We start from the raw sequence: 18,151 nt of genomic DNA on the forward strand, positions 1-18,151 counted from the left end.
TGTCTTTCTTTTGAACAGGAACCATTCTGAGTTAAAATTTTAAGATGGGTGAGTGGCCCCATCCCTCAACTGGAGGCTGTGCCTATCCAGTTAGTCTCTAAAGTCCCCTTTGTTGGGTATTTCGGCTAAAGTCATCCCAGTTGGGTCTTGGAAGCCTCTTGCTTTCCTGGCATCTGGGACTTGCTGGTGGCTACCACAAGTTCCCCATTCCCCAATGCTACACACCTCTGTTTAATTTCCTGACCCCTGTACATCTCCCCCACCTCCTCCCACACCTGATCCTGCCCTCCTTTTTCCCTCCCCCTCCTCTCACCTTCTCAAGTCTCTCCCTCCTTCTACATCCAGTGATTATTTTGTTCTCCCCTCTAAGTATAACTGAAGCACCCACACTTTGGTCTTTCTTCTTGAGCTTCATATGGTCTGTGAGTTGTATCTTCGGTATTCTGGGCTTAATATCCATTTATCAGTGAGTACATACCATGTGTGTTCTTTTGTAACTGGGTTATCTCACTCAGGATATTTTCTAGTTCCATCCATTTGTCTGTGAATTTCATGAAGTCATTGTTTTAAATAGCTGAGTAATACTCCATTGTGTAAATGTACCACATTTTCTGTATCCATTCCTCTGTTGAAGGACATATGGGTTGTTTCCATCTTCTGTCTATTATAAATAAGGCTACTGTAAACATAGTGGAGCATATGTCCTTGTTGTATGTTAGAGCATCTTCTGGGTATATGCCCAGGAGTGATATAGCTGGGTGCTCAGGTAATGCTATGTCCAATTTTTATGAGGATCCGCCAGACTGATTTCCAGAGTGGTCGTACCAGCTTGCAATCCCACCAGCAATGGAGGAGTGTTCCTCTTTCTCCACATCCTTGCCAGCATCTGCTGTCACCTGAGTTTTTAATCTTAGCCATTCTTACTGGTGTGAGGTGGAATCTCAGGGTCATTTTGATTTGCATTTCCCTGATGACTAAGGGCGTTGAATATTTCTTTAGGTGCTTCTCGGCCATTCATGATTTCTCAGTTGAGAATTCTTTGTTTAGCTCTGTATCCCAATTTTGATAGGGTTATTTGCTTCTCTAGAGTCTAACTTCTTGAGTTCTTTGTATATATTGGATATTAGCCCTCTATAGGATGTAGGACTGTAAAGATCTTTTCCCAATCTGTAGGTTGTCGTTTTTTATCCTGATGACAGTGTCCTTTGGCTTACAGAAGCTTTTCAATTTTATGAATCATTTTTATTATTTAAAAACAATACTAAAAACTTCTAGAGCTAGAGAAACAGTTCATCAGTTGAGAGCACCTGCTGCTATTTCCTCTTCTAGAGAACCGGCTCGCTCACATTGGGCAGTTCATAACCTGCAGCTCCGGAGAGCTGATGCCTTCTCTTGTCTTCTGTGGGTGCACATATGTGAGTACACACACATATGCACTCACACATACATATGCACAAATTAAAAAATAATTAAATTAAAAAAATAAAACTTCTTAAGAGGCTGGAGAGATGGCTCAGTACGTAAGGTGAGGGGTTTCCATGACAGCGTGACACCTAGGTTTATTCATAACATCCCAGGACTCCCAGGATGACAGCATGCCTGAAATCCCAGAGCAAGGGAAAACAAGACAGGCAGATCCCAGGTCAGAAGCAGTAAACTCCAGGTTCAAGAGAGACCCTGTCTCAAAAATTAAGATTGCAGAGGACATCTAAAATTGATCTCTGGTAACGGAGTCAGTGTGCAGTTGAGGGCTCTCTCTCTCTCTCTCTCTCCCTCATTCATACACACTCACACACATACATATACACACACATGTACACACACACTCTTTCTGTCTCATACACAAACACACACACTCACACACACATGTACACACACACTCTTTCTGTCACACACACACACACACACACACACACACACACACACACACACACACCATTCTCTGTGGAGGTCAAGGATGAGAAGCTGAAGACTTGTTTGTGAGAAAACATCTGCCAAGGACACATCTGGAAGAGGACTGTTATCCAAAATACATAAAGAGCTCTCAAAACTCAGCAAGGAAAGAAACCTTGTTAGAAACCATCCCAGAGAACTTAACCGACACCACAGCAAAGACGATGTATCATGGACATGTTTACCGTATCAGATGTTAGGGAATGAGAATCTGAACAATGAAGCCCCACTAAAGAGCCCGTAGGACTGCCAAATCTGAAGCCCAGGCAGCACTATACTGATGAGGATGTGAAGTGACAGGGACTCTCGCTCACTGCTGGTGGCATTTGGGACAGTGGATTCATAAAAACACACTCATACGGTGCAGACACTGCATTCCTAAACACTTACCTAAAAGCAGAAAAGTGACCCATGATCGTTTGTAGCAGCTTTATTCATAATTGTCAAACCTTGGAAAGCACAAAGATATCCTTCTGATAATACAGAAATAAATGCAAAATATCAAAGCCATAAAATATTATTTACTATAAAAATGAACTAGATATAAACCCATGAAATGACATTTTTAGAAGTCCTAAATACATATTACCAAGAAAAAGAGACCAACTAGAAAGGCTACACACGCTTGGAAGGACGAGTCAGTGGTTGTCAGGGCCTGGCCCAGATGGAGGGCTGGGCAGGCGGGACTCAGAAGATACATGTATGTAAAACTGTGTGAGAGGGAAGAGGGAGAATATGCATCCCAAATACACCCCCTTGATATAAGGATCACCTGGAGCCAAGGGCACCAGGAAAACAGCAAGTGAGAAAGCATTTTATTTGCACCCCTTCCTGAAAGCAGGAGATAAAAGCTCCATGCAACAAATGCCCTCCCTGTTCCAGGAAAGAAATACAATCTTGGAGCTTAGTGAGTTCTGTAGAGGCTCTGAAAAGAACTGGCTTCCTTTTCCTCCTCACATGATTTACTTCCTATAGCTGCCAGTCTTTGATAGCTAATCATAGAAGTTTTTGGGCCACTTGCTCAGCCTTAATGTCCTTCTTCGCACCTAAGCCAGGTAAGACGTCGTACATGGCATTTGGATGCGTTTCTCCCATTAGGACAGTCTAGGCCTACCTGAATGAGCCATCAGAGGCGGAGGGAAACCTTTCTCCCCTATAACACTGCAGGGCGGACACGTGTTAAAATTTGTACAACCTCCCAAAATACTCAACACACAGAGTGAACCCCAATCCTGCTATGTGCAACATGAATCATGAGCCTTATAAACACAGTGACTTTGGGGAACTAGGTGTCAGCACAGAGTAACAAAGCAGTCTGTGAAACTACAGGCAGAGGGACACAGGGGTGGGTACAGGGCACACAGGAGATCTCCGTCTTCTTTGTTTTTTTTTTATGAATCTAAAACTGCTCTTACAAAATTTCATCTTAGTCTGGGGGAATGGCAGAGTTGTTGAAGTCTTTGCCACACAAATGAAAGGATCAGAGTTCAGATCCACGGCTACTCATGAAAGAGCTGGGAGGCCGTGGCTGCCTGCCTGTGATCTCTGCCTCAGAAGGAGGGGACGAAGGGCCCCTGGAGCAAGCTGATTAGAAGACTAGCCATATTGGGTTTGACTGGGAGATCGCCTCAAAGATTAGATGAAGATGGAGAAATGATGACATAAGACTGTCCACATGGACTGCAGGTCTCCGCAGGCCCTGCACACACATGAAAAGAAGAAAATGAAAAGGAAAAACTTTAAGATCGGCCTTTTGGGACTGGGATACAGTTTAGTTGGTAGAGTGTCTGCTCAGCATGCACAAGGTCTTAGATTCAGTCCCCAGAAATGCAAAAACCAGGCATGGTGGCGCGAACCTGAAATCTCAGCACTCAGAAGGTAGAGACAGGAGGATCAGAAGTTTGAGGCTAGTCTGAAATACACAAAACCCTGTTTTTATGTCTTAAAATTAGAGCAGCTCATCCTCCTTATCTATTCTCAGCTTGCTCTTTAATAAGTGTTGTCTGTTTAAAAACTGGAAAATGATGTCTTCTCCATTTAGACATTGAGCATGTCTCTCCCTTCCCTGTTCAACCCCAAACTAAGCTCTTGTTATAAGGATCCACGTGCATAACAGAAGCTCTCATTCTTCCTAGAAGTGCTCGCAGGCCTGGCAGAGTCAACTCCACCCTCCCCAGCATCAGCACCATCATCACCATCACCACCATCACCATCACCATCACCACGATCACCATCACCATCATCATCATCATCATCAGCAGCAGCAGCAGCAGCGCAGCCTCAGGAGACCTGATTAACACCATCATCCTTACAATGAATGGGCAGACCAGGTTTAGAGTTCATGCCTTGGGATTTGTTCTTTCTGGGCCATCATTTTATTTCCTTGACATCCCCATTAAGACAACGTCTCTCTTTCTGTTATCACAGTTCCCAGGCCTGCTAGGAACCTATCCTGCCTCTTGCCTCTGAGTCCCTGACAGTCTGAGGAATGCGGGTGCATAGAAATGCAGGGTTCGTGCAGGCTTTTGCTTCTTTAGCCACACAGCTACCAAATGAAATATAAAATAGAGAGAAGAGACCAAATGGACAGAAAGATGCATTTCACTGTCCATGAAAGAAGGCCTGTGAACAGTGCAGATTTTCAGAATAATCGCCCTAAAGAGAAGAGCTGAGAGTGTCCCATTCACTGGCCCACAGCCTGAAAGACGCATTATTCTGGACAGGTCAGGTGGAAGTGGCCTTCTGTGATGCAGCCTTCTGAGGCAGTGAGAGGCCATCCATGTTTTAAAGGACCCTCTGACACCAGAAACTTCAAACAAGATTTCGTTCTCAAGGAACGACACTATGTTCTCACAGGTGTGGCATAATCAAACATCTCAAAAGGCAGATTCTCTAAGCCAGATGCCAAACGCCTCAGGATACAAGGGGACCATTTTTCCTGGTGGACTCCCTGGTTCAGGGTGGACATTCTGAGCCAATGTGGTAAGGTTGTGAACCATCTCAGCTGCTCCAGAGGAAGCCCCAGGGGATTTCATCCCTGGAAATGTTTAAATTAAGTAATATATCCTTGAAAATGCTGATGTTTAAAAATTATAAAATATTGTAAAACGAAATCCTAAAGTGAACACCTCACCCACTCTGTTATCACAAACAAGATGTTTTCTCTCTCTTTTTTCCCCTTATGGTTTATTTTAACTGTCAATTTGACAGAGAACAACAGTTACAAATAATGGTTGCAGGACATCACGCGATAGGATTCCCTTGGTCTTTGTGGCTGAGCTGTCCTTCCCTCGAATTCTCCAGCCACACATGGTAGGCACAAATTTCAGGCTGGACAAAGGCTGAGTCTTGGTAGGAAGTCCATGTTACTTGAGGTGCCTGGTGCCGGAAAGCTCTTGCAAGCTGCCACTGGACTCCAGAACTTTGAGAAACCAAACATGGCTCTTTTTTTTTTTTTTTTTTTTTTTTTTCCACTGCAGGCTAATGGATACCTCCAACCAGCTTTTTGTATCTTTTCCAGTTGCAGCCTAAATTCCAATAATTCTTCTGCATTGGTCAGCAACCATTTTCTGACTGTGGCTGGTTCCTTTGCTTCTGAGTTTCTCTATTATAAATAGTAACACTTCTTGTTTACCGCTCTTTCTTCCTTAAGGGAATAATTATGGGTATGAAGATTATTGAGCTTGTTAATATAACAGAGACTCTCTTCGGACATTTAAATGAATTGAAATTGTTTCATGCCCAGCAACAAGAACTATACACACAGTTTCTCTGCAGGTTTCTTTACACTATGTATAGTGTATATATGTGTACAGCATACAGCATTTACATTTATTTAATTATTCTTAGTTTAAGAGTCCAACACATTGTCATTGTTTGCAATTTTGGAGAAGTTGAACAAGAGTAAATGTGTGCACGCTTCTGTGTGCACTTGTATTTCCCCTGATTTGAATTTTGTCTGATGGCTGCTCCTGTTGGGATCCAGACTTTGATCCTTCATAAACAGCTTTACACAATTCCAAAACTATTCTCATTTTCTCCCCCAATTCACCCTGTCATTACTGTGTTAGTTCCCTGTTGATCTCTGTTGCAATCCCTTCCTAGACATGGTGACTTGCCAGAATAATCTGTTAAAACTGCCTGGCCATTTTGGACACTCCCTGTCATGCATACGTATCTAATTAGATCTTCTTTAAAGAATTTTGGATCAGAATGAATGAATGAAGTCCTCTGCAGATATACCATTCTCATGTTTCATCTAACTCTTGCCTGGCAACCAAAGGATACACAGCATTTTTGCTACAAATAAAGAAGGAGCAAGAGAATCCATTGCCAATGCATGGAGATGACCCATGGACATTTCAAATAACCAGCCTGGGAGAGCGACAAAGGAAAAACAGCCAACAGTGTATTGCAAACAGCCATTAGCTAATATTTGTCACTGTCTATCAGAACATACAATTCTAAAACAGACCAGTGTCATAATCTGCCTCATGTACACACAAGTGTGCATATGCTTATGCACATGATTGGATCTACCCACACTTTCACGTGAAAACTCAGATTATTTCAGATTCCAGCAAATCCTGTTCATATACAGATGGCTTCTTAATTAGAAATCTTCAAAATTTATTTACTGCATTATTTATTGAGATAGATTTTTATGTATGTTATTATCAATAAGAAATGATACCATAAATACCAGCAGTGAGCCGGTGTTAAATATTCAACATATTCTAACTACAACACTGAGAACATTATGCACAGTGACGCTGAAGGGGAAGGGGCCCTCTCCACTTGATTTTATGCAAACATTAATAACCTTTCTAAGCTTGTGTAATTAATAGGCAATAGCAACTAGATTTGAATCAAGGTTTCTGGAGAGCACGGATCACGTGACTGATCCCACATGGTCCACAAATACACAGAGCTTTTCAATACTCATAGCTGGATAGTCAAATATTTGTTGAGCTTCCTTAAATGCCTGCCTGCCACCAGGATCCCTGTATGGGATCCATTGGAAGGAAACGGCAGATGGGTGAGTGGATACTAGAAAGAAGCCTGGACCTGTGTTATGGGGGGAATCATCACAACTTCAGGAGCCTTCCTCTACCCGAGAGAGAGAGAAGTTTGTCTTTGAGATCATAGAACTGTTGTTACCAAGTAAAGAGGAAGTACATTGACAACCTACATAGAAAGCCATTCTTCACATAGCCAGGGGCCTCTCAAGTTGTAAGTGAAAATAGTAATTTCACCAGGATGTCAGGCCAACCATGTTGGCTAGCAAGTGAGGCAGAGAGTTTCCATTCCAGCTCTGAGAACAAGTGGTGACATCTTGGAGATATACCTTTTAGGAAGACAAAGGCAGCCTTCCCCTCACCTGGTTATTATTGGTATTCAGTGGGATTTATCTGTGAGCCAGCTAGCTCCTTTATGAAGGTTTTTTTTTAAAAATCCATCTGAGTTGCCTTTGCTCCAACCCTTTCGAAAACAAAACAAATTATGAAGATAAACTAGAGATGTATAGATTGATTGTTTTAACCGGAGTCTATCCTTAAGTACAAGACAAATGGAAACTACTCAAAATTTAAAATGTCTGCTGGGGAGATGGTTCAGGGGTAAAGTGTTTGCCATGCAGGGGAGAAGAGCTGAGTTTGGATTCGCAGAGCCCATGTAAAAGCAGATGTGCTAATCACATCTGAATCCCAGTGTTCCTCTAGTGGGAGAGACGGTGCAGACAGGAGAGTGCCCAGAGCCAGCTGGTCTCAAAGCTCCAAAGACACAGAGACTATCTCAAAGAAGGTGGAACGAGAGGACCGATGGCCATGCTCACACTCACAAATGTGTGCACATACACACCAAACACACACGCATGCACACAGAGAGACACACACAGACAGTCAGATACTCACACAGAGATACACATGCACATACACATGCACACACACATATACAGGCACACACACATGCACACAGACACACACATGCACACAGAGACACATGTGCACACAGAGATACACACACAGTCAGACGCTCACACAAAGACATACATGCACATACACATATGCAGACACACATATACACAAAGACATACACACACACACACACACACACACACACACACACACTTAAAAATGTTTTGGGCAATTATGGCTTGGGGAGATGGCTCAGTGAGTCAAGGTGTTTACTGCCAGTCCTGAAACCCCATGATTCCCAAAACCCACATGGTGGAAAGACAGAACCATCTCCCCAAATTTGTCCTCTGACTTCTATATGCTATGTCATGCATGCACACTTCCCCACACCCAAACAACAATAATAAACAATAATAAATGAAAATGAATAATCACTTTAATGTTTGGGGAAATAAACATATAAACAAAAAGGCCAAACCAAATATTTTCTCACCGATGGGGCTAGGTGAGAGAATCTAACTCACTCACCATCCCAGTCCATGTTCCCACTTCCACACGAAGGACACAATCATCTCCTTGTTCTCAATTTCCTGATTCTCCTCCATGCTTGACTCTGTTTCATGGTCCTGAAAATTGCAAACTACAACTCTCAGAATCCTGCTGACTTCATTAGATCCTCACTGTAGCAGCAGCCATCTTGGTTCCAGCAAGACACTTGGTAGATTAAGAAACAGACTCTGGTGGCTGGAGAGATGGCTCAGTGGTTAAGAGCACTGGCTGCTCTTCCAGAGGTCCTGAGTTCAATTCCCAGCAACCACATGGTGGCTCATGACCATCTATAGCGAGATAGCGAGATCTGATGTCCTTTCTTTGTTGTGTCTAAAGACAGTGACAATGTACTCGTATACATAAAATAAATAAAATGAAACAGACCCTAGCGAGGTGGTGGTGGCACATGCCTCAGTCTCAGCATCGGGAAGCAGAGGCAGGTGGATTTCTGAGTTTGAGGCCAGCCTGTTCTATAAGACTCTTCCTGGAGTAAGTTCCAGGACAGCCAGGGCTACACAGAGAAACGTTGTCTTGAAAAGACAAAAGAAACTACTGGACAGTCGGGCAAGCTCTGGCTTGCCCCTCAGCACCTCCTCTATGGTCTTGTCCTTAAGTAGCAGATGCACTACCCTCTGTTCTATCCTATTTCCTTGGGTTGCTTCAGCCCCCACCTTGCAGGTTCCAACTAAACCTCCTCTGTTTGACACAATAAACATGGCTTCTGTTTTCCTCGTTAGGATCTTGCTGATATTACTAATGAAAAGGAAAAAAAAAAAACCGAATGAAAAAGAAATCCCTTTCTCATGACTAGAATCATATTCAACCCAAACAAAGCACACAGCCTGTTTTTGCAAGCCTCGTTAGGATCTCCAGATTCCCTGTGATATTTTTTCATTTGCATAGAATTCAAAAGTTTTTGATAATAAATAATGTCTTTTCACAGAATGGCAATATAACTTCAAATTGTTAGAAGTTTAGGAAATTAAAATTCAGTGGGTTTTGTGTAGCTTTAACCCCTCACCCCCAATCCAGCTGTTAGCAAGGCCAACAGAGGAAAGAGACCTGGGGCCCGGATGATAAACCAGTTCCTGGGGCGAGTTTACAAAGCTAGAGTTTGAAGAGTCTTCAGCATTGATGATGGGAAGGGCTGTGCAGAGTCTTCTTGTGTTGCTGTGATAAAAACCTGACCAAGAGTAATGTCGGGGGAGGAAAGAGTTTATTCCACATTATAGTTCACAACTCATCATGAAAGGAAGACGAGGCAGGAGCTCAAGACAGGAACCTGAGAGTAGGCCTGCAGCAGGGGCCATAGGACAGACAGGAACCTGAGAGCAGGACTGCAGCAGGGGCCACAGGACAGACAGGAACCTGAGAGCAGGCCTGCAGCAGGGGCCACAGGACAGACAGGAACCTGAGAGCAGGACTGCAGCAGGGGCCACAGGACAGACAGGAACCTGAGAGCAGGACTGCAGCAGGGGCCACAGGACAGACAGGAACCTGAGAACAGGACTGCAGCAGGGGCCACAGGACACTGCCACTTCCTGTGTTGCTCCTTATGGCTTGCTCAGTTTGCTTTCTTACATAACCTAAGACCACCTGACCAGGTGTGGTACCACTCTCCGTGGATTATGGCTTGGTTAATCAATCATTAACCAAGAAACTGTCTCACAGACTTATCCACAAGCCAATCTGACGAGAGGCTGTTCCTCAATTGAGATTTTTTTTCTCCGAGTATATTTCTAGCTTGTGTAAAGTTGACAGAAACTAACCAGCCAGCTTCCTGTGCAAACATGAAGAGGTGAATTTGGATCTCTAGAATACACATAAAAAGCCAGGCGCAGCCTGGCACACCAGCAATTCCAGTGCTAGGGAAGTAGACACAGGAGGTTCCTAGACCTCACCAGCCAAACTGGAGTGCTCCAAATTCAACGAGAGACCCTGCTTCAAAAAAGATGGAAGAACAGCAACTGGGAAAGAGACTGGGCATCAACCTCTGGCCTCCACATACATGTACACACACAGACACACACACATATACACACAGAAACACACACAGAGAGACACACAGACACACACAGAGACACACACAGACATACACACAGACACACACACAGACATACAGACACACACACACAACTGTCCACGTGTACATCCACAGGGTAAGAAAACCAGGGAAGGAACCATTGGACATTTATAGATTGGATGAGTTCTTGAAATGCTGGAAAATTCAATATTAGACCCAGAGTATGCTGTTCTTTGGAGCAGCTTGGGACCAGGAAGCCCCAGAATGAGCCATAAAATTCTTCAAGTGTGATGGGAGATGACAACCACACAGGAGGCAAGTCCACAGAACCAAGCATCCAGAAGAGTACTGACTAAATCCATCCAGGGGAAAATTTCTGGAAAGACCTGTCCGTTTGCTTTCTAAAACCCTAAAGGAAAATTGAATTCAGTAGCTTATTTGTTGATCTTCATGGGGGCAGTTTGCCTAGCAGATTTTAATTTCCTTTTTGATCAACTGACAAAAAGAAACAATATGAGCCCCACAATTATGCCAGACAAAGTGTCATTTTCTTGTCATGAGACTTCTTTATTCAGTCAATTGTTTCTTTGTTCTCAGCTCAAATTATAAGGGAAGAAAAGAAACCTCCAGTGCATGGAGAACAGAAGCTGTGCTCTGTGCTGACTGCCATCTTGGCCCCTTTCCAACCTTTATATAGAAGCCAGCCTTTGTTATTACCACTGGCAACATCTGTGCCAACCATGCTATCTATGGAGCCTCCCGGTTTCTGCTGGCCTTTTGTGCCATGGTCCTGCTGGGGCCCAAAGCTGTATCCATATACAAAACATTAGTATTGCTGTTCTCAAGCTGACAACAGCTTCCAGGATTAAAAATAACCTCACCGGTGTTGGTACCAACATCCAGAGCCCTGCCTCCTTTCAATAAGGCCAGGCAAATCTATCACCGCTTAATATAAACCCTATCGTTTCTTCAGAATTAGCTCAAATAAATTCACCATTTCTCTTGTTTAGCTCAACAATAAGACATGTTGGAAAGGGAAAATAATTGATAAACTACCTTTGCCTACCAGCGTGGATGTTTTTTCTATTAACTTTGACTTGTCTATAACGGGAACACTAGGAGTCAAGTTATCCTCATCTCACAAGGGTCGTTGAATGGTCCAGTTAGACAGGGGCCACCTTAGAATACACAGAAAAGTCAAGTAAGGGCTGTGGGCTTCTGGGTCACTGCAGCAGCTCAACAACCAACAGCCATTCTGAATTACATGAAAACCCTAGTTGGTCCTCTAAGGTAATTTAGGGTCCCAGCAGCCTCTGGGTGTTCTGCCACATCCCAGCAGTCCCTGGGTGTTCTGCCACATCCCAGCAGTCCCTGGGTGTTCTGCCACATCCCAGCAGCCTCTGGGTGTTCTGCCACAGTCCTTAACTTGAGTCCTGTCCTCTCTGCACCTGCAACCCCTGCTGGAAGGGAGTCAGCTTGGAGTCTCTTCACTGGTGTTCCCTTGACTCAGAGTGCAGGACTGCATTGCTGCTTTCCCTGTAGGGAGCCCCACTGGGAGGACTTTATGCTGCTCACATCATCCCAACTGTGCCACAGCATCTGTGCTGCTGAAGAGGCAGCAAGCTACTCCAGACAATACACAAATAAATAGGCATGGCCACCTTCTGATCAAACTTCAGGAACCCAAGAAGGCCAGGTCTGGTGCTGTAGGACACTTGACCATGGAAGGTGTCACTGAGCTGTTATAAACCAGGAAGCGGGTGTTTGAATATACAGGCTGGTGGCCCCAGCAAGTTGGTACCCAAAGGCTAGAAGACCCAAGTATTTTCGATCAGGACTTTTGTACAGTTTGGCTTCTTTGATCTTCCTATATGAGTACATACATTGTAGGCAGGTGTTTTAAATCACTAGGCAGTGATTGATGGCTAGCAGAGGGGAGGGGAAGGCAAGGAGTGCAGGGAGACAGATGGTCAGCATTCATAATCAGGAATACAAGCTGGCTATGGCTTTACCTGGTTTACACTGACCAGCTCACAAGGCTGTTTTCTGTTGCCTTTCTCTTCATCCTCTAGTGGCCCCTCACCCTCTACCACAGTGGAGGGTCATACCTTAATCCCAGCACTCAGGAGGCTGAGGCAGGAAGATGGCCACAGGTTCAAGGCCAGCCTGGGTTATCTAGTGAGTTTTGGGAAGGAAGGAAGAAGGAAAGAGAGAAAGGGGGGGAGGAGGGAGGAGGAAGAGAGAGAAAGAGAAAGAGAGAGAGAGAGAGAGAGAGAGAGAGAGAGAGAGAGAGAGAGAGAAGAGAGAGAGAGAAAGTTGCTCTGGAAGGCCACATCTGGGGTCACCCAGCATCTATGTTCCTTGGAGCGTTTATTTCTAGAATCAAAATTCACTGAAGATGCTTAGAAGAGAGAGCTGAGGGCATGGAAGGACAAAAGGAAGCACTGGAGTCTCAGTGGCGTTTACTTCCCAAGCTCCCGGATTCCTTCAGCAGCTGGGTGGGATTCGCCCCCAGCACTGAAGACCCTGAGGCGCTAACAGGACTTCAGATATCGCCGATTTCATGGCGTGCCCATGAAACTGGCCCTTTGGGCTGCACCGTCTCTATGCTCGGTGAGAGTTCCCTGCTTCCACTGGGCACGTGGGACAACTGTAGGGAATTGGACAGTGAGCAGATTGGCTAAGATCATATCACTATTTGTCAGTGCCATGCTCTTCAGGAATTGTTCTGTGTGTCTGGCTTTGCAATGTTGTAATGGTTCAAGATGAAAGATGTCTAGATTAAGGCAGTGTGAGTGCTGGGCACTGAACTCGAGACCTCTGCAAGAGCAATAAGTGTATTATCAACTGTTCGGCCATCTTGCCATCCCGCCACATTATCTTTCATTAAACATGGAGGTTGCCCTTTCAGTAGGCTGGCTGATCAGCAGTCTGCCTGTCTTGCTCTCTTAGCACTGAGCTAACTTTTTATGTGGGTGCTGGGGGTTTTGAACTCAGGTCCTCATGCTTGTGCGGTTAGCACTGTGCCACTTAGTTACCTTACATCCTCCTGTCTCTGCCTCTCCTTTAGAAGGATGCCTATGATTGCACACGCCCGCCACTACTTAATTTATTTTTGCCTCTTTGTTGTGTTTTATTTCCCTTCAACATTTATCATCTCTACATATCGTATTCATTTTTTTTAAAAAGTATGTTTCTCTCACTTAATCATCTTTTTTTTAAACTTTTGAGATCTTTTTCATTTGAAGGTAATCTTAATGCTATTAAAATTCACAAATATGCTATTTTTTTATTACCCAATTCTAATTATCTAAAACACACATTGCAAACATACAAATATCTATTCTCTCCACATGTCAGCGCCCATTCATCATGGTTTTGGAAATGGGAAGAATAGATTCCCCTTAAATTGCAAGTCAGTAGGTGTTTCTTTACAGTTAACTTTAGCAAAATTCATACAAAATAGTGATTAACAATGATCTTCTTTACTTGTTAACTCACAAGGAAACACCTTCAAAACTGTATTTTGTTAAAGTTTCTGTACTAAAATGTAGAAAAACTGAACTACACAAATATTGAAAAGTTAAAAATTCCTTAATTTTTTATTCCTGGTACCACTACCACAATTTACAGGGCAATATACCTGATGTAATGAAAAGAAAAAGACAAAGAAAAAGCTACAACAGATAAAAGACCTCAGGAATGTACATCTAATTGACACTACATTGCATTAATCAATAGCTGCACTTTTTGCAAACTGTGGCTCTGACAGTCCTGAACAGGAAGGGTTTCCTGTTTAAGCTGCAGTAACTTTTCTGACTATGGATCATTGTTCCTCCTGTGGCAGATTTTTACAGTTCCTCTAATGCATTTGGGATGACTGTCTCAAAGTAACCTGCAGCTTTCCTGACAACTCCTTGCTCTCTCTCCTGCTAAGAACTGTAGCCGTTTCTGTTTTGCTTTAAAACCTTCTGCTACCATATCCACCACTTCCACCTCTAGATCCATAGCCACCACCATAGGGACTGCCTGAGCTTCTTCCACCAAAACTGCCCCCTTTCATGGGTCCATAATTTGATTGCTGCTGTCCACTATAATTTCCAAAGTCATTATAGTTCCCACCACCATAGTTACCTCCACCAAACTTTCCTCCTTCACTGTAACCATCATATCCTCCTCCACCACCACCACATCTACCACCTTGGTTTCCATATCCCGGTCCACCACCTCCATAACCTCCTCTACTACTGTAACCAGGACCACCACCATAGATGCCACCATCACCTCCAAATCCATTATATCCACCATTACCACCTCCATAACTACCTCTGCTGCCACCACCTCCACCACCATAGCCTCCTCTTCCACCAAAGTTTCCTCCACGACCAAAGTTTCCTCCACCACCTCCAAAGTTTCCTCCACGACCCATGAAGTTGCCAGATCCACCTCCACGACCTCTCTGTGATCCAGCAGACTGCATCTCTTGTTTAGAAAGGGCCTTTTCACTTCACAATTATGCCCATTAATAGTGTGGTATTTCTGAACAACAATTTCATCAACTGTGTCATGATCATCAAAAGTTACAAAAGCAAATCCTCTCTTTTTCCCACTCTGCCTGTCTTCCATAACTTCTATGGTTTCAATCTTGCCATACTTTTCAAAGTAGTCTCTCAGACTATATTCTTCCGTATCCTCTTTAATACCACCAACAAAAATTTTCTTCACCGTTAAATGGGCACCAGGCTTTACAGAATCCTCTCTAGAAACAGCTCTCTTTGGTTCCACCACACGCCCATCAACCTTGTGGGGCCGAGCACACATTGCAGCATCCACCTCTTCAACACAAGAGTAGGTCACAAAACCAAAGCCCCTGGAACGTTTTGTTTGGGGATCTCTCATTGCCACACAGTCTGTAAGTGTGCCCCATTTCTCAAAATGTTCTCTTAAGCTATCATCTGTGGTTTCAAAGCTCAGACCACCAATAAACAGGTTCCTCAGCTGCTCTGGTTCCTTTGGATCATGGCCTTCCTCCCCCCTGTGGCAGCAGCAACGACGGCCGGAGTCAGGCTGGGGGCGACCGGGCAGCGGTTTTACCTCCATTTTGAGACCGGACTCGCCTGTTCCAACTCGAGTTCAATATGGGACCGAGAGTCACTTAATCATCTTAACACTGGTTCCTAACACACGATATTTCCTTCGTGGATATCTGGAGAAATCAATGCGGTATCTTAGAGATGCAGGAGGAAGCCGGCATTTAGTCTAACCTAAGATGGTGCGTTTGGGAGGACAAAGCATCCAGCTACCTCAGCCATACCTTCTTGATGTAAGCATGCATCATGAAAATTCCACAGTGATTTTTTTAAAAAGCTATTTACTAGGTGGCTACAATAGGGTCCCCCCCCCCCCCCCAGAAAAGGTCAACATATTTGACTCTCATTTCTTAAAAGAAAAACGCATAATCCAACCTAAGTTTAGCAGCCCCCTTAACATTCTGGCAGGAAATAACTTAGGGAACCCAGGCTACCAGTCTATATGCACCAGGAGACGGTGGTGGCATGACCCATGTCATGCAGTCTTACTGTCATCTACCTGCTGACAAGCAGTCTTACCATTAGAGATCTGCACACATCACAACGCTTTGTGTACTCCTAACGTTTTTACTCTGGCTCAAAAGCTTTCCTGTGAGTGACTCAAGCACTCACTGGCATCTGCTCTCACTGAGCACACAGCCCAAACTTTCCCACAAAGCATTCTCTGAGTGAAGAGGTAATCCAGTTGGAGGAAAGGAATCTTTTTTAGGGTGGTTTTCCACATGCAACAGGACTGCACATGCATGGGTATGTACACACACACACACACACACACACACACACACACACACACGAGAGACAGAAAAGAAACAAAGACAGAGACAGAGAGACAGAGGAGGCTCTAACCTCTGTGCTGTGAGTTACTAAAACAGACTGCAGCAAACACCCTGCATTGAGACAATTGGCATCATACATGCTTTCAAACAACTCCACAGCAAACAACCCACCCTGCATGGTCTGTCTGCATCCTTGTTTCTTCATAGTTAGTAATAGTTTCTATTCCCAGTCTGATAGCATTATCTGACAAGTCAGGCATTTGACATGGTGTGTGTGTGTGTGTGTGTGTGTGTGTGTGTGTGTGTGTGTGTGTGTGAGAGAGAGAGAGAGAGAGAGAGAGAGAGAGATCTACCTTCATGTGTGCACTAGTATCTGCATGTATGTGGGCACACATGTCCAGTGTGAGTATGTGGAGGTCCAAGGCAGATGTCAAGAGTTTTCCTCCACAGCTCTCCTTCTTGTTGGTTGAGGCAGGGCATCTCAGTCAAATCCAGAGCTCACTAATGCAGCTAGTCTAGCTATCCAGCTTGTTTGGGATCTCCTGTTTCCATCCTATGAGAAACTGCAAGTCAGTTGCTCTGCCCACCTGGCATTTATGTGTGTCTTGGGCATCTCAACCTCAGGGTCTGAACATGCTTGGCATGACAAGGGCTCTACCCACTGAGCAATGTCCCTAGCCTTGTGACTACTTTCTAACTGCACTCAGAGGGACAAGCATTTACCTAGTTACAGCTGACTTACTTTCCTTTTGCTTAGAAACAATAAGTCACACAAGAAGCTTCTCAGTATTAGTCACTAAGTTTGGTGGAATGGACCTCATGCCTACAGAAGGTGGGGTCAGTGAACCACAGGCTTTGTCTCTGATGTCTGTGCTCAGTAGCTAAATCTTTTACTGGTCATCACAGGTTTCCAGTATCCTTGTGTTTTTAATATAAAGTACAGCGGATGCTGGGCTGTGTTCAGGATCAACAGTGAGAACAAGTCACACTTCAAATCCTGCGCTGGAAACTGTCTTGGGTCTCGCAAGATCAATGCCATTGTTTTCAGTGTTATGACAGCATTCGCTCTGCTGTTTACTGGGCTTGGAGCGCCTGTAACATCACCTCACCCTCACTACTCTCTGTCTCTCTCTTCTGCAAAATAGATAAGCAATTAAGAAATGTTTATCTCCTCTATCAAAGTAAAGAAGATAATGAAATCTATATATTGGCTTCACTGAAGCTAAATAAACAGCTGCAGCATTGGATGTCACACTTAGTGTGAAACAGGTCAAGGGCATCAGCCTGACCCTTGGATATGTGCAAAGTCCCTCACTGAAGGTGTTCTCACAGGACACATGCAACACACGACATACAAACAATGCAACTCTCTGACATACAATGTGATATGCTAGGCCCAAACAGTACAGCGATATCAGTGAAGTTTGACGTCTTTTTTTCTTATTTATTTATTTATTTAACTTAAAAATGCCTTCTTCTATTTCATGTGTGTGTGTTTTGCCTGTTTGTATATCTGAGTGTCATGAGTATGTCTGGCGCTCACAGAGTTCAGAAGAGGATCCTGGATATCCTGGAAATGCATTGCCACATCTATCCTGGGAATTGAACCTGGGCCCTTGAAAGCCTGGACTGCGGTCACTGAGCTGTCTCTCCAGGCCCTCTTTCTTACTTTTTAGATAAATATTCCTAGATAGTTTGCTTTCACAGCATGGATTCAGAGGCCACTGGGGAAATGGGGGAGAACATGAGCCTCAGAGCTCAAGAATAACATGGCTGATTAGGAGGGCAAATCTCTTATGTCAGACTGCCATCGGGACACCTCATAAGACTGTCACCGGAAGGAAA

General features: G+C 44.1%; 1 protein-coding gene and 1 pseudogene across 3 annotated transcripts in view; both read right to left on the reverse strand.

Annotated features, from left to right (window-relative positions):
• The window catches only part of Ncald (neurocalcin delta), a 408,926-nt gene that overhangs the window by 111,835 nt on the left and 278,940 nt on the right, over positions 1 to 18,151 (reverse strand). The gene's annotated exons all lie outside the window — the stretch shown is intronic.
• On the reverse strand, positions 14,016 to 15,570 carry LOC117718729 (heterogeneous nuclear ribonucleoprotein A3 pseudogene; annotated as a pseudogene).

Source organism: Arvicanthis niloticus, chromosome 13 (genome assembly GCF_011762505.2).
Source record: "Arvicanthis niloticus isolate mArvNil1 chromosome 13, mArvNil1.pat.X, whole genome shotgun sequence".
NCBI lineage: Eukaryota > Metazoa > Chordata > Mammalia > Rodentia > Muridae > Arvicanthis > Arvicanthis niloticus.